Below are 22,162 nucleotides of genomic sequence, written 5' to 3'. Positions count from 1 at the left end.
TTTTGGTATTCTGTGTTCCAATCTCTTTCGATCCAACTTCGAATCGTTCGATTTTTTGTATTCTGTATTTCGATCGTAGTTCCGTTTTTCTAAGTTGCAAATTAGTTGGCGGAAAAATATTTTCTTTTTATTTTTTTATTAATTTATAACAGAAAAAAAAAATGTTAGTAAAACTTGTTAAGAAACGTAGAAGACTTGATGATGATTGTTTTTTATATGTTTCCAGGTCAAAAACAACATGTCGATGTCGAAGTCCTTTGACATATTTGCGCCGCAAAAGTATCTAACACATACTTGAAAGCATCCTTGTTAAGTCAAAAGTTTTTTATGAACCTAAATAAGAAAATAAGTCATTAAACTATACCACTTTTAAGTTCAATTTCTTACAATTCGTCACTCATCTCAAATGGATTACACAAATCTCGCAAATATTTGCCTTTCCATTCTCGCCTGGCAATTTTCGTATGCGTTGCTTTCCAACTCCATAAATAATGCCGCGGCTATTGATTCCATTATAATAGACAGCTATAATTTGTTCAGTTCGTTGGGTCCAGATATATGCCAAAGCAAGCTGCCGGAGTAGAGGAAGGTGAAGCGAAAACGTAAACAATCCTTGCGGAAAGAATAAATAAATCTTCATAAAGTATTTTAGGGCAGTGCAATGAAATTAGCATCCTTAAAATTCAGAAAATGTCAACTTTATTCGTGCAGGAATCCATTTTAACAAAACTTGGTGGCCACGGCAGGGAATTGGCCAAAAGAACGACAAAAACACACTTACAATTATGAAAGCACTTCACTCAAAAAAATATAACACTGCGGCAATATATTCTATTGTTTTTTTTTGTACAAAATGGCGTGGATAATAAAATATAAACGTTTTTCAGTATTTTTTACAAATTTTCTTTAATTTATTTTATTCCAATGTTCACACATTCCGTCCCAACAGCTGATTTCAAAAAATCATTTGCTCTTCCTCTTCTCTTTACAATTCCGTCGTAATGCAGAATACCAAACTTCGATTGAAGCGGAGCGTAGAACGGGAACGTAATCGAAATGCAGAATAGGGGTGAATATATCTTCAGATAATGGGGTGAACACTTCTCTTTGCTCCTTGGACAGCGATGAAACGCCCAGGGAAAATATTGAACCCGAGCCCGCAACCGATAATAATGAAGTAAATATTCCCCAACCCGACAATGGGCGCTTTCAGCGAACACTATTTTTGTTGATACGTTCAAAACATGTTTCTGTCAGTTGAGTGATGGAAAATTGGTTTTCTGAACGGTGAGTTGAGCCAACTGCAAAATGAAATAATTATCCTTCTTAAACTTTTTTTCATACTTCAATTCAATATTGAAAGCAAAAGTTGTATTCATAAACAACTAAAACAAATACTTTCAGAAAATTATCACTCAACGATTGATCAACACTTGTGTTCGCTGAAAGCGTCCAATGGCGAAGTAAGAATAGCGATAACTAGATAAAAAAAACAGCAAGGCCGCGGGAGCTGAGAAATTGCCAGAAGAGCTATTCAAATACGGCTGCGAGGAGTTGAGAAGGCACATGCATCAATTTCTGTGCAAAATATGGTCGGAGGAGTGCATGCCTGTGCCCAGTCCACAAGAAGGGGAATCTGCAGAAATGCGCCAGTTGTGAATCGGCTGATTGGACCTTATCAGTGCGGCTTCAGACCTAGTATATCTACCATCGACCAGATTATCACTTTGCGCCAAATCTTGAAATAAAAGATTGGTTTAATGGTGAATGAGGACAAAACGAAGTACCTGCTGTTATCATGCAAAGATTCAGGGCATCTGAGACACTGTTGGCAGACATAATTTCGAAATAGTAAATGACTTCATTTGTTTTGAAACCAGCGTTAACACAACCAACAACATAAGCTTTGAAATTCAGCGAAGAACCACTCTGACTAATGAATGCTTCCTTGGACTAAGTAAAAGGTTAGAAGTAAATCCCTCTCAAGGAAAAAAAGGCATGCTCTACAAGTCATTTATCTTACCCGTCCTACTATATGGTGCAGAAGATGCAGAAGCATCGACCATGATAACATCAATTGAAGCGGCTTTGGGAGTGTTCGAGAGAAAAGTTCATCGCTGGCGACGGCGAGTACGGAAGAAGTTTTAATGATAATCTATACGAGCTTAACGAAGACATTAACATCGTTCAGCGAAGTAAAACACGGTGGCTACATTTCCTAGGCCATGTTATACGAATGAAATATGACGCTCCGCCTAAGAAAGTATTTTTATCGGAAGCAGAGGAAGAAGGCGACCCCCTCTCCGTTGGAAGGACCATGTGGGAAATGATTTTAATGGTCGTGATGTTACCAATTAGCGCCAATTAGCAAAACGAAGAAGCGACTGGCGTAACTTGCTAACGACTATAACCGTTTAAACGGTCAAGCGCGTAAAGTAAGTAAGTACAAACTACATCCAGGGAATAGGGATAGCAAGTAGTATCTTAATTTAAGTACCTATGTGAGCCTTCATTTAATTGAACTGTAAGCCTTATAATAATAAAGTAGTTATACTCTACCATTTGACTTATAATAACTCCTAATGTAACCCTTATTTAATATGGGTTAGCAGCCGTATACATAACGTTTTGGTTAAGATAAATCTTACGTCTGCTGACATAAGTAAAGAAAAGTAAGGAGTATTCCCTCAGTTTCGAGTGTCGATCGGAATAGGATGGACTACTTGGCAATCCAATCTTTTTCTTTTTATTATGTGACTGTGCAAATTAAACAATTAGCCTATTCGAAACTTTCCTCACTTTTCCATACTTACATTAAGGCTTTTGGTTACATGAAATAAGCGTTATAACAAGAGGTCCAAATTTATTGGTGGGTACATAAAATGCATACTTTTATGAAGTGTTTTTGTGTGTGGTCGAATTTGTAGGACTCGTACCTATAAAATTTAAAAAAAAAAAACTATCGGAAGTAGATTTTATTGTGTCAACAATGATTTTCGCCGCGTATTGTTTTAGGATAATTGGTTTATTATTTACAAAGTACTTAAATAAATATTTATCAAGTGACAAATGGGAATGGGAAATTAAAAAAAAAAAACAAGTAAGGACGGGACTGTCTTCGGCTGTGCCGAAGACTTCATACCTTTCATGAATGGGGCTGAACAATAATTTTATCCCATTCGTAACCTCCAAATAATGCGCTGTATAAGATAAGAAATATATAGTGAACAGATGTACATACCTAAACGATTTATGATAAATATAAAAAAATGGCGAAAAACCACCTTATCTGAACGATCGGATGTATGGGATATAACTATATATAGCTCCGATCGAAATGATTTTTACAGGAAATCTTCTATGATATATTAGAATATATATCACCAAGTTTCACGATTTTATATTGGAAACTAAGGGAGAAATGGCCAAAAATCTTTCTATATGAACTATCGGTTGTATGGGATATAACTATATATAGCTCCGATCAAAGTGATTTTTTCAGGATATCTTCTATGATATATTAGAATATATATCACCGAGTTTCACGTTTATACTTTCTAAATTGCGGCAGGAATGACCGAAATCGTGTTATCTGAACGATCGGTTGTATGCGAGATATATGTTATAGTGATCCGATTCTACCGGATCCGACAAATGTCTAATATAATACACAAATACATCCTTGTGCCAAATTTCATTGGGATATCTCAAAATTTGAGGGACTAGTTTGCGTTCAAACAGAGGACGGACGGACGGACTGACGTACATGGCTATATCAACTCAGTTCGTCGCCCTGATCAATTCGTTATACTTAATGGTGAGTCTATCTTCTATATTTCTCAACGTTACAAACATCGGACCAAAGTTAATATACCATTTCATGTTCATGAAAGGTATAATTAAGTATTTTTTTTATGTCGTTTATGTTTTATCGGCCTATTGATTTGAAAGATCGCGGGTTCGAGCCTTGCTAAAGACCTTAACACTTAGTTTTTCTTAATTGAAAAAATGTTTAAATTAGAATAGAATCAATAAAAAGAAACGTTGCCGATTAAGTTTAGCAGCACCCGAAATCGATCATGATATGTAGAACAAGCTATGGCAGTTGTCTAAAATTTTGTTCTTGATTCTATTCTAATTTCAAATTTGTTTCAATTGAGAAAAACTTTATCATTACAATAATAATGATAAAATTATTGTTAAGGCTTAGAGTTCCACCCGAACCCGCGATCTTATAAAGGTACAAATCCATGAGCTTCCTTTCATACTACCTTTGAAATCGCCTCGATTTTCAGTTATGTATATGAAATAGCTGTTATAGTAATGAAGTTCTTTCTGCTGTATCGATATCTCCTTAACTAAGCTCTAGCGCGTTTCAGCTTCTGGTCGACGAATATTCGTTCGTCATTTATCACCGAATGGGCGTTTACTCGGCTCCCACATAATATGCCCTTGAATGTACACAAAGCAGAAGGAAGTTTGTCAGAATTTTGGATTTTATTTGGTTTTACATTTTTATGGTTAACATAAATAAATACAAAAAAGCCGTGTTGATGGGTTTTTTTGAAATTCGAATCTTTTCATAGTTACAGCACTTTTGGTTTTCCTAAGCAAGTTAAACTTTTCTTCATAACTGCTGATGGCGTCAACCGATTTTGCTCATTTTTGGCACACTTTTTCTCTATTTTTACTTTTCGCGTCGAGTTACTAACTATGGGACCCAGAATGATATCTGCATCCCTTCAGCAGCCGTCTTAAACATATTCACTTGGCCAAATTGCAGATATCTGGAGAGATGCTTGGTGTCTTGGTAAAAGTTACAACAGGGATGAATAACAAGCCCATTTTTGCTTGGTGAGACTATTTTCTATGTCCTCTTTAGGCTTTCGAGATATTTTCAACTACTTGCAGATGTAAGTTTGAACTGCATCAACCTTTCCGCTGTATGTATTATGCTGCTCTGAATCGCGTCCATTCGGACAGCATCATAAAGAAAACTTTAAAGCCATTTTAAGCTAATTATGCGGTTGATAAATTACTAAGAAAATTTCATAAGGAATTACATAGAGGACGAGAGCGGAAATCGTGTCCACCCATCCACAGTGGACTTATACTGCCCATTCATCACCCAGGTATAACCGAGTGTTGCTCGGAATCATGGCCATTCCAACAAAAGCACTCATTTATACATAAATTATATTCGCTGGAAATCGTACTTCATAATCAAACCAACACAATGGTACTCAGAATCTCTTCTTTTCCAAAGTCATCAACAACGTAGAAGGACCAATGTGGCTATATTAAATCGTTCACGAGATGGTCGAGCTTAATGGTGACTGTACGGAACGTACCGGATCTATATCCCGCAAATTATCATCAACATCGATAACACTCCCCAAAACCTTCGGGGGTGTCTTCATCCCGGCAAAAACAACAACAATAACTTCCTCTTTTCTCATAAACAGATCTGCTCAACTCCTATACACTTATACCACTTTTTTTTTGTTTTGCCCTGCAGAATAGGCACAGATACAAATTCACACTTTGAATATAAAAAACACACAGCCCTCACATATAAATTCGATTCATATTGTGACGAATATTACCATCTCTAAGGTTATTAAATAAAGGCACAACAACTTTTAAGCAAGCTATATAAACACACTAGCAGACCCGGCAGACGTTGTTCTGCCCTAAATTTGGCCTATCTGCATACATTTTAATAAGCTTTTTCCGTCTAACTCTGCCCTACCCCTCTACACTTTTTCCTAATCCCTTTATTCACTCCTCCCTCCGTCTATTTCGCTTCATCTCCATCTTCGCCTCATTCTATCTCTTTCTCAGTATCCTTCTCTCTTTTCTCTTCTCTCAAGTTTTTCTCCTTCTTCTTCATCTCTTATTGTTAGTCCCAGAGGGTGGTATGTATTTTGTTCCAGTCCCGTTCCTAGTCTCAGTCCCAGTCCCACTCCGAGTCTCAGTCTCAGTCCCAGTCCTAGTCCTAATCCCAGTCCCAGTCCGTCTCTATTATACTTCCCGGAAAAAAGCTTCGTAAATACTAGTATAGGCAAATTTGTATACGAAATTTCGGGCAAATCGAATAGGACGTATGCAAATAAGTATGTGGCTATTATTAATTCATGTCTTTATTTCGGCTTCGCATGCATATTTATCAGTTTTGCCAGGTAGATGCGACGAAATCGAATATCACAATGAACTTCAGAGCTCTCAGCAACAGCTTTCATTTGATATCCATAATACACACACATTCTAGCGGTATCCGGGTCTATGTTTTGGAATATATTTCGAGACCCTAGTCACTCAGCGGTGTAAAACTTATTCTGTATTATAGCACCCATCAACAGCATCAATTTGATACCTATAATATAAAAACACATTCTAGGTGTATCCGGGTCCATGTTTTGGCCTATATATCGAGACCGTAGTCACCCAGCGGTGTAAAACTTACTCTGTACTAAAGCATACATCAACAGCTTCAATTTGATACCCATAATGTAAAAACACATTCTAGGTGTATCCGGGTCCACGTTTTGGGCTATATCTCGAGACCCTATGCTCCCAGTTGTATGAAAATTATCCTGTACTATAGCACTAATCAACAGCTTTCATTTGATATCCATATTGTATAAACACATTCTAGGGATCAGTTGCGAATTGAAGTTTAATTGTGAATTACTCTCACAGTAGTCTAATAAAGACCATTTTACAATACAGAATATTGGAGTATTTTATTCAACAGTTTAGCGATACGAACGTAAGCAGAAGGTTGCAAATAAGCGGAATTACACTAAATTCGTTACAATATGAAGGTGCCTTCATTTCATATGAAAGTGCAGAGAAAAAGCATTTTCATATGAAGCCAAGGCACTTCGGTAGGATATTCAAAGTTGCACTAACAAATTGACAACAAAATATTTTTAAACAAGTAAGGAAGGTTAAGGTTGGGTGTAACCGAACATTACATACTCAGCTGCCAAATTACAGCTTGCAAAACTTTTAAAATACCTTCTTTTAAAAGTTGGCGGTGCCACGCCCATTGTCCAAAATTTTATTAATTTTGTATTCTGCGTCATAAAGTCAACCCACCCAGCAAGTTTCATCGCTCTATCCGTCTTTGCTAATGAATTATCGCACTTTTTCGGTTTTTCGAAATTTTTGATATCGAAAAAGTGGGCGTGGTTATGCCCGATTTCGTTCATTTTAAATAACGATCTTGAGATGAGTGCCCAGACACTTACATACAAAATTTCATTAGGTATCTTATTTACACAAGTTACAATTTTTACGGACGGACGGATATTTCTTTTTCGCCCAGATCATTTTGATATATAGAATTATATATCTATCTCGATTAGTTTATGCCGTTACGGGATACCGTTATGCAAGCAAAATTAATATAGTCGGTGAGCTCTGCTGAGCTGAGTATAAAAATATTGTAGCTCTGAGAAAAATTTTAATGCAAAAGTTATACATTACGGGGACCAGTGGCGTATCCAAGATTTTGCTAAGGGGAGGGATGAGCAATAATTTATTTTAAGTTAAATAAAAATTAAGACACACAGTAACTAGATTTACCATCTGTGTCTATTTCTTTATAAATAAGCAATACTTACCATCATATACATATGTAACGAATTTAGGGCTGTTGAATAAATAACTTCACTATTCAATAATGCAAAATGGCCTTCATTAAAGTACTTCACAATAACACTTCTACTGCTCAACAGATAGCGTGCTTAAATCAAAACTGATTCCTCGTGCCTCAGCTGCTGCTGTTTTTATACTTTTTGGTTTCCTCGTTGACATATTTCTAGGCATTTCTATTTCTAGGATTTGCTACCAGCTGTAAAATTACCAGCTCTAACATAACTACAGATGCACGTTATAGCTTCTCATATGCGCGTGTATATGTGAGTGATACTTCCACAGATAATTGCCTACTTTTGGGAGCATCTCAGATAAGATATATGCATGTGTTTGTGCGTCTCTCTCCGCTGCGTGTACGTACATATGTGTAGAGATAATGATTGATTCGTTTATGTAGATACAAATGACTGCCTGTGTTATTGTTGTTGTGGCTTCATTTACTTAGCATCAGACTGGTGATATGAGTCTCACTAATATTCGTCACACATATATACATGCATATACTTATGCAAAATCGTTTACTTCAAGGGAAATACTTGGATTATTTCAATTAATATGTGCTATTATTCATTAATTTCAATTAAATTGAAAAGCTTTATTTAAAGCTTTAATTCTGTTTGCTATAAAACGAAATTTAGTCTTCGCTCCTTAACACACAATCTCTTAATTTTTTTTTTTTTTTTGCTAAAATCACGTGCACTTTTGATTTAAAATATTTGAAAATTCTTGAAGTGATTATATCGTTGGTTCCATGGAAGACTATCTCAGTTCAAATTGCATCGAAGACTATCTCAGTTCGTTTTTTTTTTAAACTAACACGTTTCGCTTGTTTGCTAATTTTGTATTATTTAGTTTAATTTTACTTATTTTTGTATTATTATTTTTTGGTTTATTTTTGTGTTAATTACTTAGGTTTTTATTTTTTTTTATTAATTTTATAAATAAAAATAAATAAAATAAGATAAACTAAACAAAAACAATAAAATAATACAAAAATAAGTAAAATTAAACAAAAAAATACAAAATTAGCAAACAAGCGAAACGTGTCAGTTTTTCATAAATCAAAACGAACTGAGATAGTTTTCGACGCAAATAACGAACAGAGATAGTCTTCGTTGGGACCGACGATATGGAATTTCATGAGTACTGTATACTCCACGACAAAATAAAATATTAATATTACCTTCTCACGTACGTACTTATATAGAGATTTTGATTTTCTCTGGTATTTTCTTGGTAAATCAGAAGGAAGTTTGGTAATTTTAATATAAATTACGAAGTAAAATAAGAAGTTGAGCGACGAAGGGGGGGATATAAACCGCCCCGCTGGATACGCCACTGACGGGGACCATCAAAATTCTTCAAAACTTTCAAATATTTTTTTTTTAATTCATAAAAAGTTTAATTGTACATATAATTTTACATATGTATTTTAGTTTGCACTTCAATATAAAAAATTGTGAACAGTTCTGCTCATAAACATAAAATCATGATCTTAAGTGCTTTGATTTTTCGAGGAGTTGAAATTCCCTACAAAACTGTATTACTTTATAAGAAAAGTGGAAATAACTTTTGTCTGTAAGAAATACACTTAAAAAATGTAGCCCAGAATAGCTTTGCCAAATTTAAATTTGATATCACGCAATACTCACAGGAAATGAAGGGAAGGTGTAACAACGCATTTTATGCATCTTCTTTTGAATAGCACTATATTCGTGCTTTTGCCTCAGTAGACCTATGACTTGTAGTCGTACGCATTACATTTAATATTCTGCCTATCTGTCTATATAATTTGTACATAAATATTGTCAAAGACATGTGAAATCATTTATTTAAGCCACAAAAGGGCTATAAAAGGTATAACTGACTATACATACAAATTATGTTGAGAAACTTCACAGCCGCACAAGATATGACACGCATAAAAGCAATAAATTTTCAAAAAGATTTTACCTCAGTCAGCACTTTAATTAGGGGGAGAATATACATAGGTTTGCTTCTATACACACGCGATTCACGATTCTGTAAAATGAAGAAACAAGAAATAAAGAAGAGGTGACAACTAATTTTTGACATGAATTTTTATATCAGCCAGACTGCAATATCAATGACAATGTCGTTTAGCAGTTGATTAGAATGACGACGGAAGGCTTACGAACTGTTGATACATCTTTCATTATAACGAATGTTGTACCTGTCTGATATGGCAGTGATCACTGATTCCAAATTAATTGGATCACCTAACACTAACAACTTTATCCCTCAGTATAGTGATCGAACACTCCCCTGTGCTCCTTAATTAAAGGAGCGATGAAACGACCAGAGAAGATTATTCAACCGAAAGCCCCGTCAATGATGACGATCTTAATGTTTTCCCAACCGACTATGACGAAGTCAGAATATCAATAACCAAATTAAAAACAACAAGGCCGCGAACGGTTACGAACTGCCTGCCGAGCAATTCAATTACCACGACGAGGAGTTGATTAGGCGCATGCATCTCCTTCTTTGCAAAATATGTCCGACGATTGGAAACTAAGTTTTCTTTGCCCAGTCCGCATTAAAGGGGTCTCCACCAACTATCGCAGAATAAGCATACTTATTTTCGCAAATAAGATCCTGTCAAGCGAAATATTGACATCCACCCTGAATCGGAGGATTGAACCCTATCAGTGTGGCTTCAGACATGGTAAATCTATCATCGATCAGATTTTGCCTATGCGCGAAATCTTGGAATAAACCAGCGTAGAAAGAATTCACATACATCACCTCTTCGTCGATTTTATAGCGACTTTGGAAGCATAAAAAGGAGCTGCCTATATGTCGATACGTCTGAGTTTGATCGAAAAACTTTTACGGCGGTGCAAAATGACGTTGAGCAACACCATCATCTAATTTAATAATAATTTCGAAATAGTAGAGGAGCTCCTTTATTTGAGAATCAGCATTAATACAAACAATGATGTCAGTCTAGATATCCAGAAATAGAATATTCTTGCAAACAAATGCTGCTTTGGACTGAGTAGGCAATTGAAATGTGAAGTCCTCTCTCGGCAAATTAAGATCATGCTGCACAAGTCACTTATCATACCCGTTCTGCTATATGGTGCGAAAGCATCCATCTTCTGCTACGCGTTGGCGAAGGCGAGTACCGAAGAAGATGAGCTGTACGAACTTTACGTAGACTTCAACATAGTCCAGCGATTTAAAACGCAGCGGCTAAGCTGGCTAGGCCATGTTATACGAATGTAAGATGACGCTCCGGCTAAGAAAGTATTTTTATCAGAACCCACTTATGAAAGCAGATGAAGGGCGCGGCCCCTACTCCGTTGGCAGGACCAGGTGAAAAACGATTAAAACTCACTTGCTGTGACCAATTGGCGCACGAAGAAGCGACTGGGCGCCTTGTTGGGCGGCCATAACCGTTTAAATGGTTAAGCGCCAATTAAGTAAGTAAGTTTCAAACCCATTTTTCTGATTGTATAAGCCATCTTTTATTTCCTTTATGTTATGGGTATCCTTTGAAACGCTAAAATAATAGTTAAAGCATTAATCTTATGCAAAAACCAGTCCAGAAATTTGTGTTATCGTTAATATCCTGCCTTATTCATGTTCTTACTCATTTATCACTATTAAATTTGTTGCAAAATCGTATGCACATGAGTAGGCATGCCACACGATCTTCTCTTTCAATCATAGCCAAATGTAATAACGATAAAAGGCAAATAAATTATGAACATTTCGACTGCCTAAATATCCGAAAGAAAATTTCGCCAGATAGGTGATATTTCAACCAATCACAAAATATCAAATGTAATAAAATGTTTGATTATCGGACTTATCTATATTGATATGTATGTGTGTTTGCAATAATGCTATAAAATATTGGCAGTCAATGACATGCTGTCAGTTATATTGCCGCCCCTCGTTCACTGTCAATGCTATATAAATAATGCACAAAAACACACATTTTTGAAAAACCAAACACTACCAAAAAATCGTGCAATTAATCCCTAAATAGATTGGTCTCCGATTGATCTCTTTTGTGTACATTTTGGCATAATTGCTCCCCTTTAATCCTTTTCGGATACAGTTGGGATTGAAACACTGCAACGAAGTTAGTAAAATAAAAAATATTAGATGTGATTGAATAGAATTATTTAGGAAAAATGCAGAGCCCTATACCGAACCTAAATTATCAGGACTTAACGACTACGCCGGAGTTAGGGTCAAATTTCCTAAGAACATTTTGTATCCCTTTTTGAAAAGCGGGCGAACAACTTTCATAAACTTCGATTGTGTTCCTGCCATCAAAAATGCGACTGGACCCTATTGGAATCCTTATTGAACCGAAAAGGGACTAGTCTTCATATGTTCCCATATGGGTACAAAGGGGATTGATCCTATCGATCCCTTTCGGGTGTAAATGGGTACAATCAATCTCTTCATAGCACATGTTCAAACAAAAGGGAACAGTTCAACTCATAGAAAGAGATCAATGTTGGCATTGGTCGCATACTGCTTGGGACTAATACCAGATTCATCTTAAGCTAATCACATTTTTTTCAGGGTAGTTAGAGAAAAATTAAAGGTTACAATTCCATAAAAATGTCTGAAGTCGAACTAGTCCGTAGAAACAAATTTGTGCCCAATGCAAATGAAAAGATTGATGATAGCAGAGGGCCACCGTGCTCAAATGATAACTATAGACAAAGATTGTTACTTCGACAGCAATCGCCATAAATTTACAAATTTTTCAAAAAGCTTTACCTCAGTATTTGTTTGAGAATGGCCCTCTCCCAGAACTCGTTTGAAGAACGCACCGACTAGATATGCCTTTCGTAAACGTACTAACTCAACTGAAAATGTGTTTAATACTTCGAATTCGTCGGTTCTGAGGCGAGTTCTGGGAAGGGGCGAATTTGAAAAAAACTCTCAGAAAGCGTGTTCGTTGGCTGAAATCTAAAATAGGGTATTCTTCATTAAAATACTGAGATAGTGCATTAAAAACAAAAACGGCTGCCTTTTCGAAAAGGCAAACAGCAAACGTAAAAAGAATTCCCTAATCATTTCTTCAAAACGGCAGCCGATATAGCGTAATCTTTCAGATATTTATCCTTATTTTTTTTTTGTTTATTGGGGCGAATATTAACAGTTTCGATATGTCACTATGACTCTATTAATAAATGCTGGACAACAAACAATAACAGCGAAGCAAGCAGATGAAATAGGAAACAGTTACGCACACATATACATAGAAGGCAACCGAGAATATGAGATGAAGAGACGTTGACAGCAATAAAGAGCTCATATTACTCAAGCATATACACACTTATACATAGAAGGCAAATTCAATATGAGATTAAGAAACAAGCATTAAAAGAGCGAAGGTTGTTCGCAAAAAGTCTACACCCTTCGAGAAATAGGCGAACGAGACATCTGAGAGTATAAAAGCAGCTAAGGAATAGTCAATAAGTTAGATTTTTTTGTTTTTTTGTTTTTTTTTTTTGATATTTAAGTTAATTCATTGCGCGTATATAATAATACCGGATAAAAGTCGAATAGGATTCGAATTATTTGGCCAGCTCGAAAGCTACAAAGCCAACGTCAATTCTTTAATATATGTACCTTTATAATTTTAGTTTCAATTTTTTTGTTTAAAGAAACTTCGAGAATTTCCTTCTATATCAATTTGTATTGTTCTCCATATGTGGCTAGAAGCCATTTTTTTCACAATCCCGTTATGTTTAATTTCGAGAATTTTCTTGTATAAATGTATATTGTTTTCCTTATGTGGCTATACGCCATGTTTTTTCAACGAAATTTGATTCCTGTGAGGAATGCAAGAATACCACCCTAACTCCGGTCAGGGAGGTATCGCATCTCCTAACTCCGCCAACACGCCCGAGGGGAGCACCGAAGCCAACCTTGAGGCCTATTTTAATTTTTCGCTCAACGCAAAAAAGCCCGAAAATTGACGTTGAGCCGAGGATGACCCCGCACGTCCATTCAGGCGAAATGACAAGACCGGAATGTAAGTTTGATTTTAACACGCTATAAGTGAAGTACGCAAAAATATTAAATTATGAAGATCGACCACCATAGTAGTGGTCGTGATAAAGAGCATTTCATATACAGAACATTTGCGTTTGTTTATTCGACAGTTCAGTGATTCGAACGACAAAAAGAGGCACATAATTATAGAGGATTTCTTACAGAAACCTGCCACATTGCAATCTACAGCCGGATTCTAGTACTCACCATCGCCTAGATACTAAAATATGCTAAAATGTTGAAACAAATGAACTTTTAGAATCGCAGTTTCAGCAATATGCATTGGCAAAAACAGCTAATTATATTATATAATTCATGTTGGCTCATTCATCGTTCAAAAAGTGAACCATATTACGAGATTTTAGGAGATTTTCTTTCACTGGAATCGCAAAAAGAGCCAAAAAGCATTTAGCGATGCAAATTTAACTTTAACGACGTTCCGAATTCGGCTGCTGATCGGACAACGTACCAGTTGCTTGTAAAATAAAGACAAATGGCCGACTAGTTGGGCCTGCAATTCATACTAGTTTACAACTTTCATATTAGTTTACAACTTGTTGTCTTAACGGTGGGGTGCTTGTTTCACAAATATGTACATATATGTGTTTCAACGAGCAGTGCATGTCCATAAAGGCAAATTTATAACAATAAATCGTTTTTGTACTTTAGTCCTTTTTTGTTCGACTTTAATGTTACTTTTTTTGTTGTTTGCATAAAATAAATTAACGAGCGTTGTAAAATGCCAAAATGCCTGTCAATTTCGGTACGAGCATATCGTTTACATTTTCTTTTTATTTTCCCGCATATCCTGCTATTCGCTCGTCCCATTTTTCTTTCATCAGTGAGTTATTGTCCTTAATGAAAGTAATGATTTTTGGGTGTTATTTGAAATCTGTTATCTGCAGATTTGTGTTTTATTTATTTTATTGCCATTTGTTCCTTTCTCACTTTTGTGTTTTTTGTTTTGTTATATATTTTTCCTAGTAAGTGGGATAGAATTAAGGCAGCACTGTTGATTGAAGATATCAGTTAAGAAAACAAAGTGCTTTAGATTAATGGCAGGTGACGTTTGTGCTAACAAATCTTTAGCGTGTTGATTAAATGCTACTTTTTACCTTCCAAATTAAAATTTCTCCGCTTACCCACGTTTGTATTGATGTCATGGATGTTCGTCGAAAGTTGCAAACCGATTATGCTCAAACTCACAAGTTATGTACCCATATTTCTGTGAAAGTCAGCAAGGAGTACTCTGAAATATGTGGGTTTGTCAGGAAGACGACCGGACTCAACTTAATTGCTCCTTGCAGGTTTGTTCGGAATTAACGCAAAAAGTGTAAAAGTGATAGATTTATGTTGTTGTTGTAGGGATAAAGACACTCCCCGAAGGTTTTGGGAAGTGCTATCGATGTTGATGGTCTTTGGCTGGATATAGATCCGGTACGTTACGGTAACAAGCACCATTAAGATATAAGCCGGAACATCGCGGGTACGATTTAATATTACCACATTGAACATTCTAAGCCATCCCCTAATTCCATAGGTCGCCACAACTTCGGATGCTAAAGAAACAGGATTCCGCACAGGTAGGTGAGGTTGACAATTGGGTTGAAGAAGCTATAAATATCGCTAGAAACACATTGAATGGGTTGCGCTACACAACCCCTTGAATCTTATACAATATGCTAAAGTGTTGGAAAATAGAAAAGAACTAACTCAATAGCTTGCGTTTTGCATGCAGTTAATGTGAAAATTAACAATCGACAATCACCTAGTCCTTGTCGATGTTTTATGAGTAAAAATAAAAAAAACAAGTAAGGAAGGCTAAGTTCGGGTGTAACCGAACATAACATACTCAGTTGAGAGCTATGGAGACAGAATAAGGAAAATCAATCTGGGGTAACCCTGGAATGTGGTTGTATAACATGTGTATCAAATGAAAGGTATTAAAGAGTATTTTAAGAGAGAATAGGCCATAGTTCTATGGATGAACGCCATTTAGGGATATCGCCATAAAGGTAGACCAGGGCTGACTCTAGAATTTGTTTGTACGATATGGGTATCAAATGAAAGGTGTTACTGAGCATTTTAAGAGGGAGTGGGCCTTAGGTCTATCGGTGGACGCCTTTTCGAGATGTCCCCATTAAGGTGGACCAGGGGTGATTCTATAATGTGTTTGTACGATATGGGTATGAAATGAAAGCTGTTAATGAGTATTTTGAAAAGGAGTGATCCTTAGTTCCATAGGTGGACGCCGTTTCGAGATATCGCCATAAAGGTGGACCAGGGGTGTCTCTAGAATGTGTTTGTACGATATGGGAATCAAATGAAAGGTGTTACTGAGCATTTTAAGAGGGAGTGGGCATTAGGTCTATAGGTGGACGCCTTTTCGAGATATCGCCATTAGGGTGGGCCAGGGGTGACTCTAGAATGTTTGTACGGTATGGGTATCAAACGAAAGGTGTTACTGAGCATTTTAAGAGGGAGTGGGCATGAGGTCTATAGGTGGACGCCTTTTCGAGATATCGTCATTAGGGTGGGCCAGGAGTGACTCTAGAATGTGTTTGTACGATATGTGCATCAAAGGAAAGGTGTTACTGAGCATTTTAAGAGGGAGTAGGCATTAGGTCTATAGGTGGACGCCCTTTCGAGATATCGCCATTAGGGTGGGCCAGGGGTGACTCTAGAATGTTTGTACGATATGGGTATCAAACGAAAGGTGTTACTGAGCATTTTAAGAGGGAGTGGGCATTAGGTCTATAGGTGGACGCCTTTTCGAGATATCGCCATTAGGGTGGGCCAGGGGTGACTCTAGAATGTGTTTGTACGATATGGGTATCAAATGAAAGGTGGTAAGGAGTATTTTAAAAGGGAGTAATCCTTAGCTCTATAGGTGGACGCCTTTTCGAGATATCGCAATAAAGGTGGACCAAGGGTGACTCTAGAATGTTTGTACGATATGGGTATCAAACGAAAGGTGTTACTGAGCATTTTAAGAGGGAGTGGGCATTAGGTCTATAGGTGGACGCCTTTTCGAGATATCGCCATTAGGGTGGGCCAGGGTGACTCTAGAATGTGTTTGTACGATATGGGTATCAAATGAAAGGTGGTAATGAGTATTTTAAAAGGGAGTAATCCTTAGTTCTATAGGTGGACGCCTTTTCGAGATATCGCCATAAAGCTGGACCAAGGGTGACTCTAGAATGTTTGTACGGTATGGGTATCAAACGAAAGGTGTTACTGAGCATTTTAAGAGGGAGTGGGCATTAGGTCTATAGGTGGACGCCTTTTCGAGATATCGCCATTAGGGTGGGCCAGGGTGACTCTAGAATGTGTTTGTACGATATGGGTATCAAATGAAAGGAGGTAGTGAGTATTTTAAAAGGGAGTAATCCTTAGTTCTATAGGTGGACGCCTTTTCGAGATATCGCCATTAGGGTGGGCCAGGTGTGACTCTAGAATGTTTGTACGATATGGGTATCAAACGAAAGGTGTTACTGAGCATTTTAAGAGGGAGTGGGCATTAGGTCTATAGGTGGACGCCTTTTCGAGATATCGCCATTAGGGTGGGACAGGGGTGACTCTAGAATGTTTGTACGATATGGGTATCAAACGAAAGGTGTTACTGAGCATTTTAAGAGGGAGTGGACATTAGGTCTATAGGTGGACGCCTTTTCGAGATATCGCCATTAGGGTGGGCCAGGGGTGACTCTAGAATGTTTGTACGATATGGGTATCAAACGAAAGGTGTTACTGAGCATTTTAAGAGGGAGTGGACAATAGGTCTATAGGTGGACGCCTTTTCGAGATATCGCCATTAGGGTGGGCCAGGGTGACTCTAGAATGTGTTTGTACGATATGGGTATCAAATGAAAGGTGGTAATGAGTATTTTAAAAGGGAGTAATCCTTAGTTCTATAGGTGGACGCCTTTTCGAAATATCGCCATTAGGGTGGGCCAGGTGTGACTCTAGAATGTTTGTACGATATGGGTATCAAACGAAAGCTGTTACTGAGCATTTTAAGAGGGAGTGGGCATTAGGTCTATAGGTGGACGCCTTTTCGAGATATCGCCATTAGGGTGGGCCAGGGGTGACTCTAGAATGTTTGTACGATATGGGTATCAAACGAAAGGTGTTACTGAGCATTTTAAGAGGGAGTGGACACTAGGTCTATAGGTGGACGCCTTTTCGAGATATCGCCATTAGGGTGGGCCAGGGGTGACTCTAGAATGTTTGTACGATATGGGTATCAAACGAAAGGTGTTACTGAGCATTTTAAGAGGGAGGGGGCATTAGGTCTATAGGTGGACGCCTTTTCGAGATATCGCCATTAGGGTGGGACAGGGGTGACTCTGGTATGTTTTTGTACGATATGGATATCAAATTAAAGGTATTAATGAGGGTTTTAAAAGCGAGTGGCCCTTAGATGTATATGTGAAGGCGTTCTCGCGATATCGACCAAAATGTGGACCAGGTGATCCAGAAAATCATCTGTCGGGTACTGCTAATTTATTTATATATGCAATACCACTAACAGTATTCCTGCCAAGATTCCAAGGGCTGTTGATTTCGCCTTGTAGAACTTTTTCATTTTCTTCTACTTAATATGGTAGGTGTCACACCCATTTTACAAAGTTTTTTCCAAAGTTATATTTTGCGTCAATAAACCAATCCAGTTACCATGTTTCATCCCTTTTTTCGTATTTGGTATAGAATTATGGCATTTTTTTCATTTTTCGTAATTTTCGATATCGATAAAGTGGGCGTGGTTATGGTCAGATTTCGCCCATTTTTTATACCAAGAAAAAGTGAGCTCAGGTAAGTACGTGGGCTAAGTTTAGTAAAGATATATCGGATTTTGCTCAAGTTATTGTGTTAATGGCCGAGCGGAAGGACAGACGGTGGACTGTGTATAAAAACTGGGCGTGGCTTCCACCGATTTCGCCCATTTTCACAGAGAACAGTTACCGTCATAGAATCTATGCTCCTACCAAATTTGAGAAGGATTGGTAAATTTTTGTTCGACTTATGGCAATAAAAGTATTCTAGACAAACTAAATTAATATGGGCGGAGCCACGCCCATTTTGAAATTTTCTTTTATTTTTGTATTTTGTTGCATCATATCATTACTGGAGTTGAATTTTGACTTAATTTACTTATATAGAGTAAAGATATTAAATTTTTTGTTAAAATTTTAATTTAAAAAAATTTTTTTTTAAAAAGTGGGCGTGTTCTTCATCCAATTTTGCTAATTTTTATTTAGCACATATAGAGTAATAGTAGTAACGTTCCTGCTAAATTTCATCATGATATCTTCAACGACTGCCAAAATTCGGCTTGCAGATATTTTAAATTACCTTCTTTTAAAAGTGGGCGGTGCCACGCCCATTGTCCGAAATCTTACTAATTTTCTATGCTGCGTCATAACGTCAACCCATCTACCAAGTTTCGTCGCTTTATCTGTCTTTTGTAATGAGTTATCGCACTTTTTCGGTTTTTCGAAATTTTCGATATCGAAAAAGTGGGCGTGGTTATAGTCCGATATCGTTCATTTTAAATAGCGATCTGAGATGAGTGCTCAGGAACCTACATACCAAATTTCATCAAGATACCTCAAAATTTACTCAAGTTATCGTGTTAACGGACGGACGGACGGACGGACGGACGGACGGACGGACGGACGGACGGACATGGCTCAATCAAATTTTTTTTCGATCCTGATTATTTTGATATATGGAAGTCTATATCTATCTCGATTCCTTTATATATGTACAACCAACCGTTATCCAATCAAACTTAATATACTCTGTGAGCTCTGCTCAACTGAGTATAAAAATTGTGCGAGTTACCTCTGAGAAGATTTTGGTCGAGCTTCTCCTGAAATTTGCGTCGTGGTCTTTTTTTAATTTATCCCACAAATTTGTGGGATGGAACCCTAATGTGTTATGAAGATTTCGAGCGGCAGCTGCAAAGTAGACAAATTTTCACTGAGAAGCTTTACATGACAGAAATATACTTGAAGTCCTTGCCAAACCAATGCCGAGGGGCAAGCTTGCTTAGAATAACTTTTCTTATTAAAAAAACTTTTTTAAGTTTTAATATTGATGAAATCAAAATCATTTCCAAGAAACTTTATTCTGCTTCGACTGTGTGCTGGGCATTCGTACATCAGATACTCAACCGTTTCCCCCGCCTCCGGACGCTTGCAGCTGCGACAGAAAGTATTCTGTCCAGTCCCATCCGCACCGCATGTACCCCAATTGTCCAATGTCCCGTGAGCACCGTAACTACTCTGGATATATCCCTTCTGTTCATCTTAAGGACAGCTACAGATCGGTTTTCGTTATATAATGGCCACATGCTCTTGGAAACTCTACAGGTCCCCAGCCGATTCCCCCTATTGTTGGCCTCACTCAACCAGTGCTGGGAGATGCGACCCTTTATGAGTACCAGGGGCACAAGGACCTCCTTCGCTCCTGAGACACGGCATCCATATCAGGGTAACGATCTGCCAGCTCGCCGGACTCATGGCGCTCTCCCTACACTGCTCAACCAGGTTTGATGATATCGTTTCTGACCCGAGGGCCCCAAGAGCCGCCTGGCTATCGGAAAAAATGGCTACCTTGTTACCGTTTCCATTATATCCCTTAACGCTTTACACGCCTCTTGGTTAGCGAAAATTTCAGCTTGAAACGCGCTTGCCGAGTCGGGAAGCCGCATACATAAGGACGTGGGCGGGATAGTCGCAAATACTCCCGGTCCCACTCGGCAAGCCATTTTAGATCCGTCCGTGAAAGCCGAGATATCGAATCTCTGAGTGATCACCCCACCTTTCCAATCTTTCCTTGTGGGGAAGAGAATTGGGTAGTTTGTGTCGAAGACTTTCCTTGGACATATGTAGTCCGTTTTTGATAAGATGCGAGAGTCGTTAATATTGACCAGGATACGACCGAGCTCGTATGTACGCTCCCTCCAAAGGCCCAACTCCCGAAGCCTTAGGGCACCTTGAAATGCCTTTTCCTTGATAAAGAGATCTACCGGTGGAACATTGCATATCATGTTTAAAGCTTCCGAGTGGCACGACCTAATTGCCGCCATGATCGCTCCGCAGGCAGATCATTGAACTCTCCCTAGCATATTAATTATGTATTTCACCTCTACCCCCTTCCACCATACGGGTGCCCCATTTGTCAGAATTGGTCGAATAACTAACTGCCTTATACATCCATGCCACAAGGTCTGGCCTCAGACCCCACAGTCTCACATACTCTTTGGTACTTTGTTTAAAGAGCGTGTGCGACACTTTCTTAATGGACGAGCATGGAAATCAAACTAAATGCGCTTTGTCGTTGATTTTGACGAAATATTCGTTGTGCTGTCGCTCATCGTATACGTATATGACCGCTTAGCAGGTGCTAAGCTCTCGCTCAATACTGATCATGTAGATTTCCTACGCTAGAGGCGTACCTAACTTGTCATGCGACATGTAAGGTTATAGCACGAATCGTGAATGATTGGTCTTTAGCAGTAGTTTTGACTGAAACGCTTGCTTTTTGACTTATGTATCTACGTTCAGCTGCTTTGAGTTAATATTGGATGGATCGAATGTTGATTTCCACAAATTAAGATGATTTTTAGATTATTCCTAGTGCTTGGCATTGTTTTGCCTTAATTTTCTTTTACTATTTTCATTGTTTGGTCCCACAATTAAAATGAGTGATAGTAACAACCGATTGCGAGCGTTTTGTGTTCATCCATTTAAATAACATGACCGAGTCAACGAAGACTTCGTTCATATATTCATTGCAGTATGTTCATATATGAGTAAAGAGCCCATTATAACACTTCTCTCCACAAAGGCCATTGGCATTACGGGAAGGACCCTTAATCATCCACAGAAATTTTCTATCGATTCTCTCTTCTAGGCTGCCACTGCTTCTCTTATTAATTTTGATTTACGGATAGACGACATACTTCTTTGTTTTGCATTTATATGGCCAATTAATGGTGACTTATAACCATAAAATGATAACCAGATAAAACAGAGATATTCGCCATAAATGTGGACCAGGGGTGACCCTAGAATTGGTTTGTACGATATGGGTATCAACTGAAAGGGGTTAATGAGTATTTTAAAAGGGAGTGGGCCTTAGTTTTATAGGTGGACGCCTTTTCGAGATATCGCCATAAAGGTGGAACAGGGGTGACTCTAGAATGTGTTTGTACGATATGGGTATCAAAATAAAGGTATTAATGAGGGTTTTAAAAGGGAGGGTGGTAGTTTTATAGGTGGTCGCCTTTTCCAGATATCGCCATAAAGGTGGAGCAGGGGTGACTCTAGAATATGTTTGTACGATATGGGTATCAAATGAAAGCTGTTAATGAGTATTTTATAAAGGCGTGGGGCTTAGTTCTATAGGTGGACGCCTTTTCGAGATATCGCCA

Source organism: Eurosta solidaginis, chromosome 2 (assembly GCF_040869045.1).
Source record: "Eurosta solidaginis isolate ZX-2024a chromosome 2, ASM4086904v1, whole genome shotgun sequence".
Classification (NCBI taxonomy): Eukaryota; Metazoa; Arthropoda; class Insecta; order Diptera; family Tephritidae; genus Eurosta; species Eurosta solidaginis.
The sequence above is the reverse complement of the archived record's forward strand: the minus strand, read 5'-3'. Positions refer to the sequence as shown.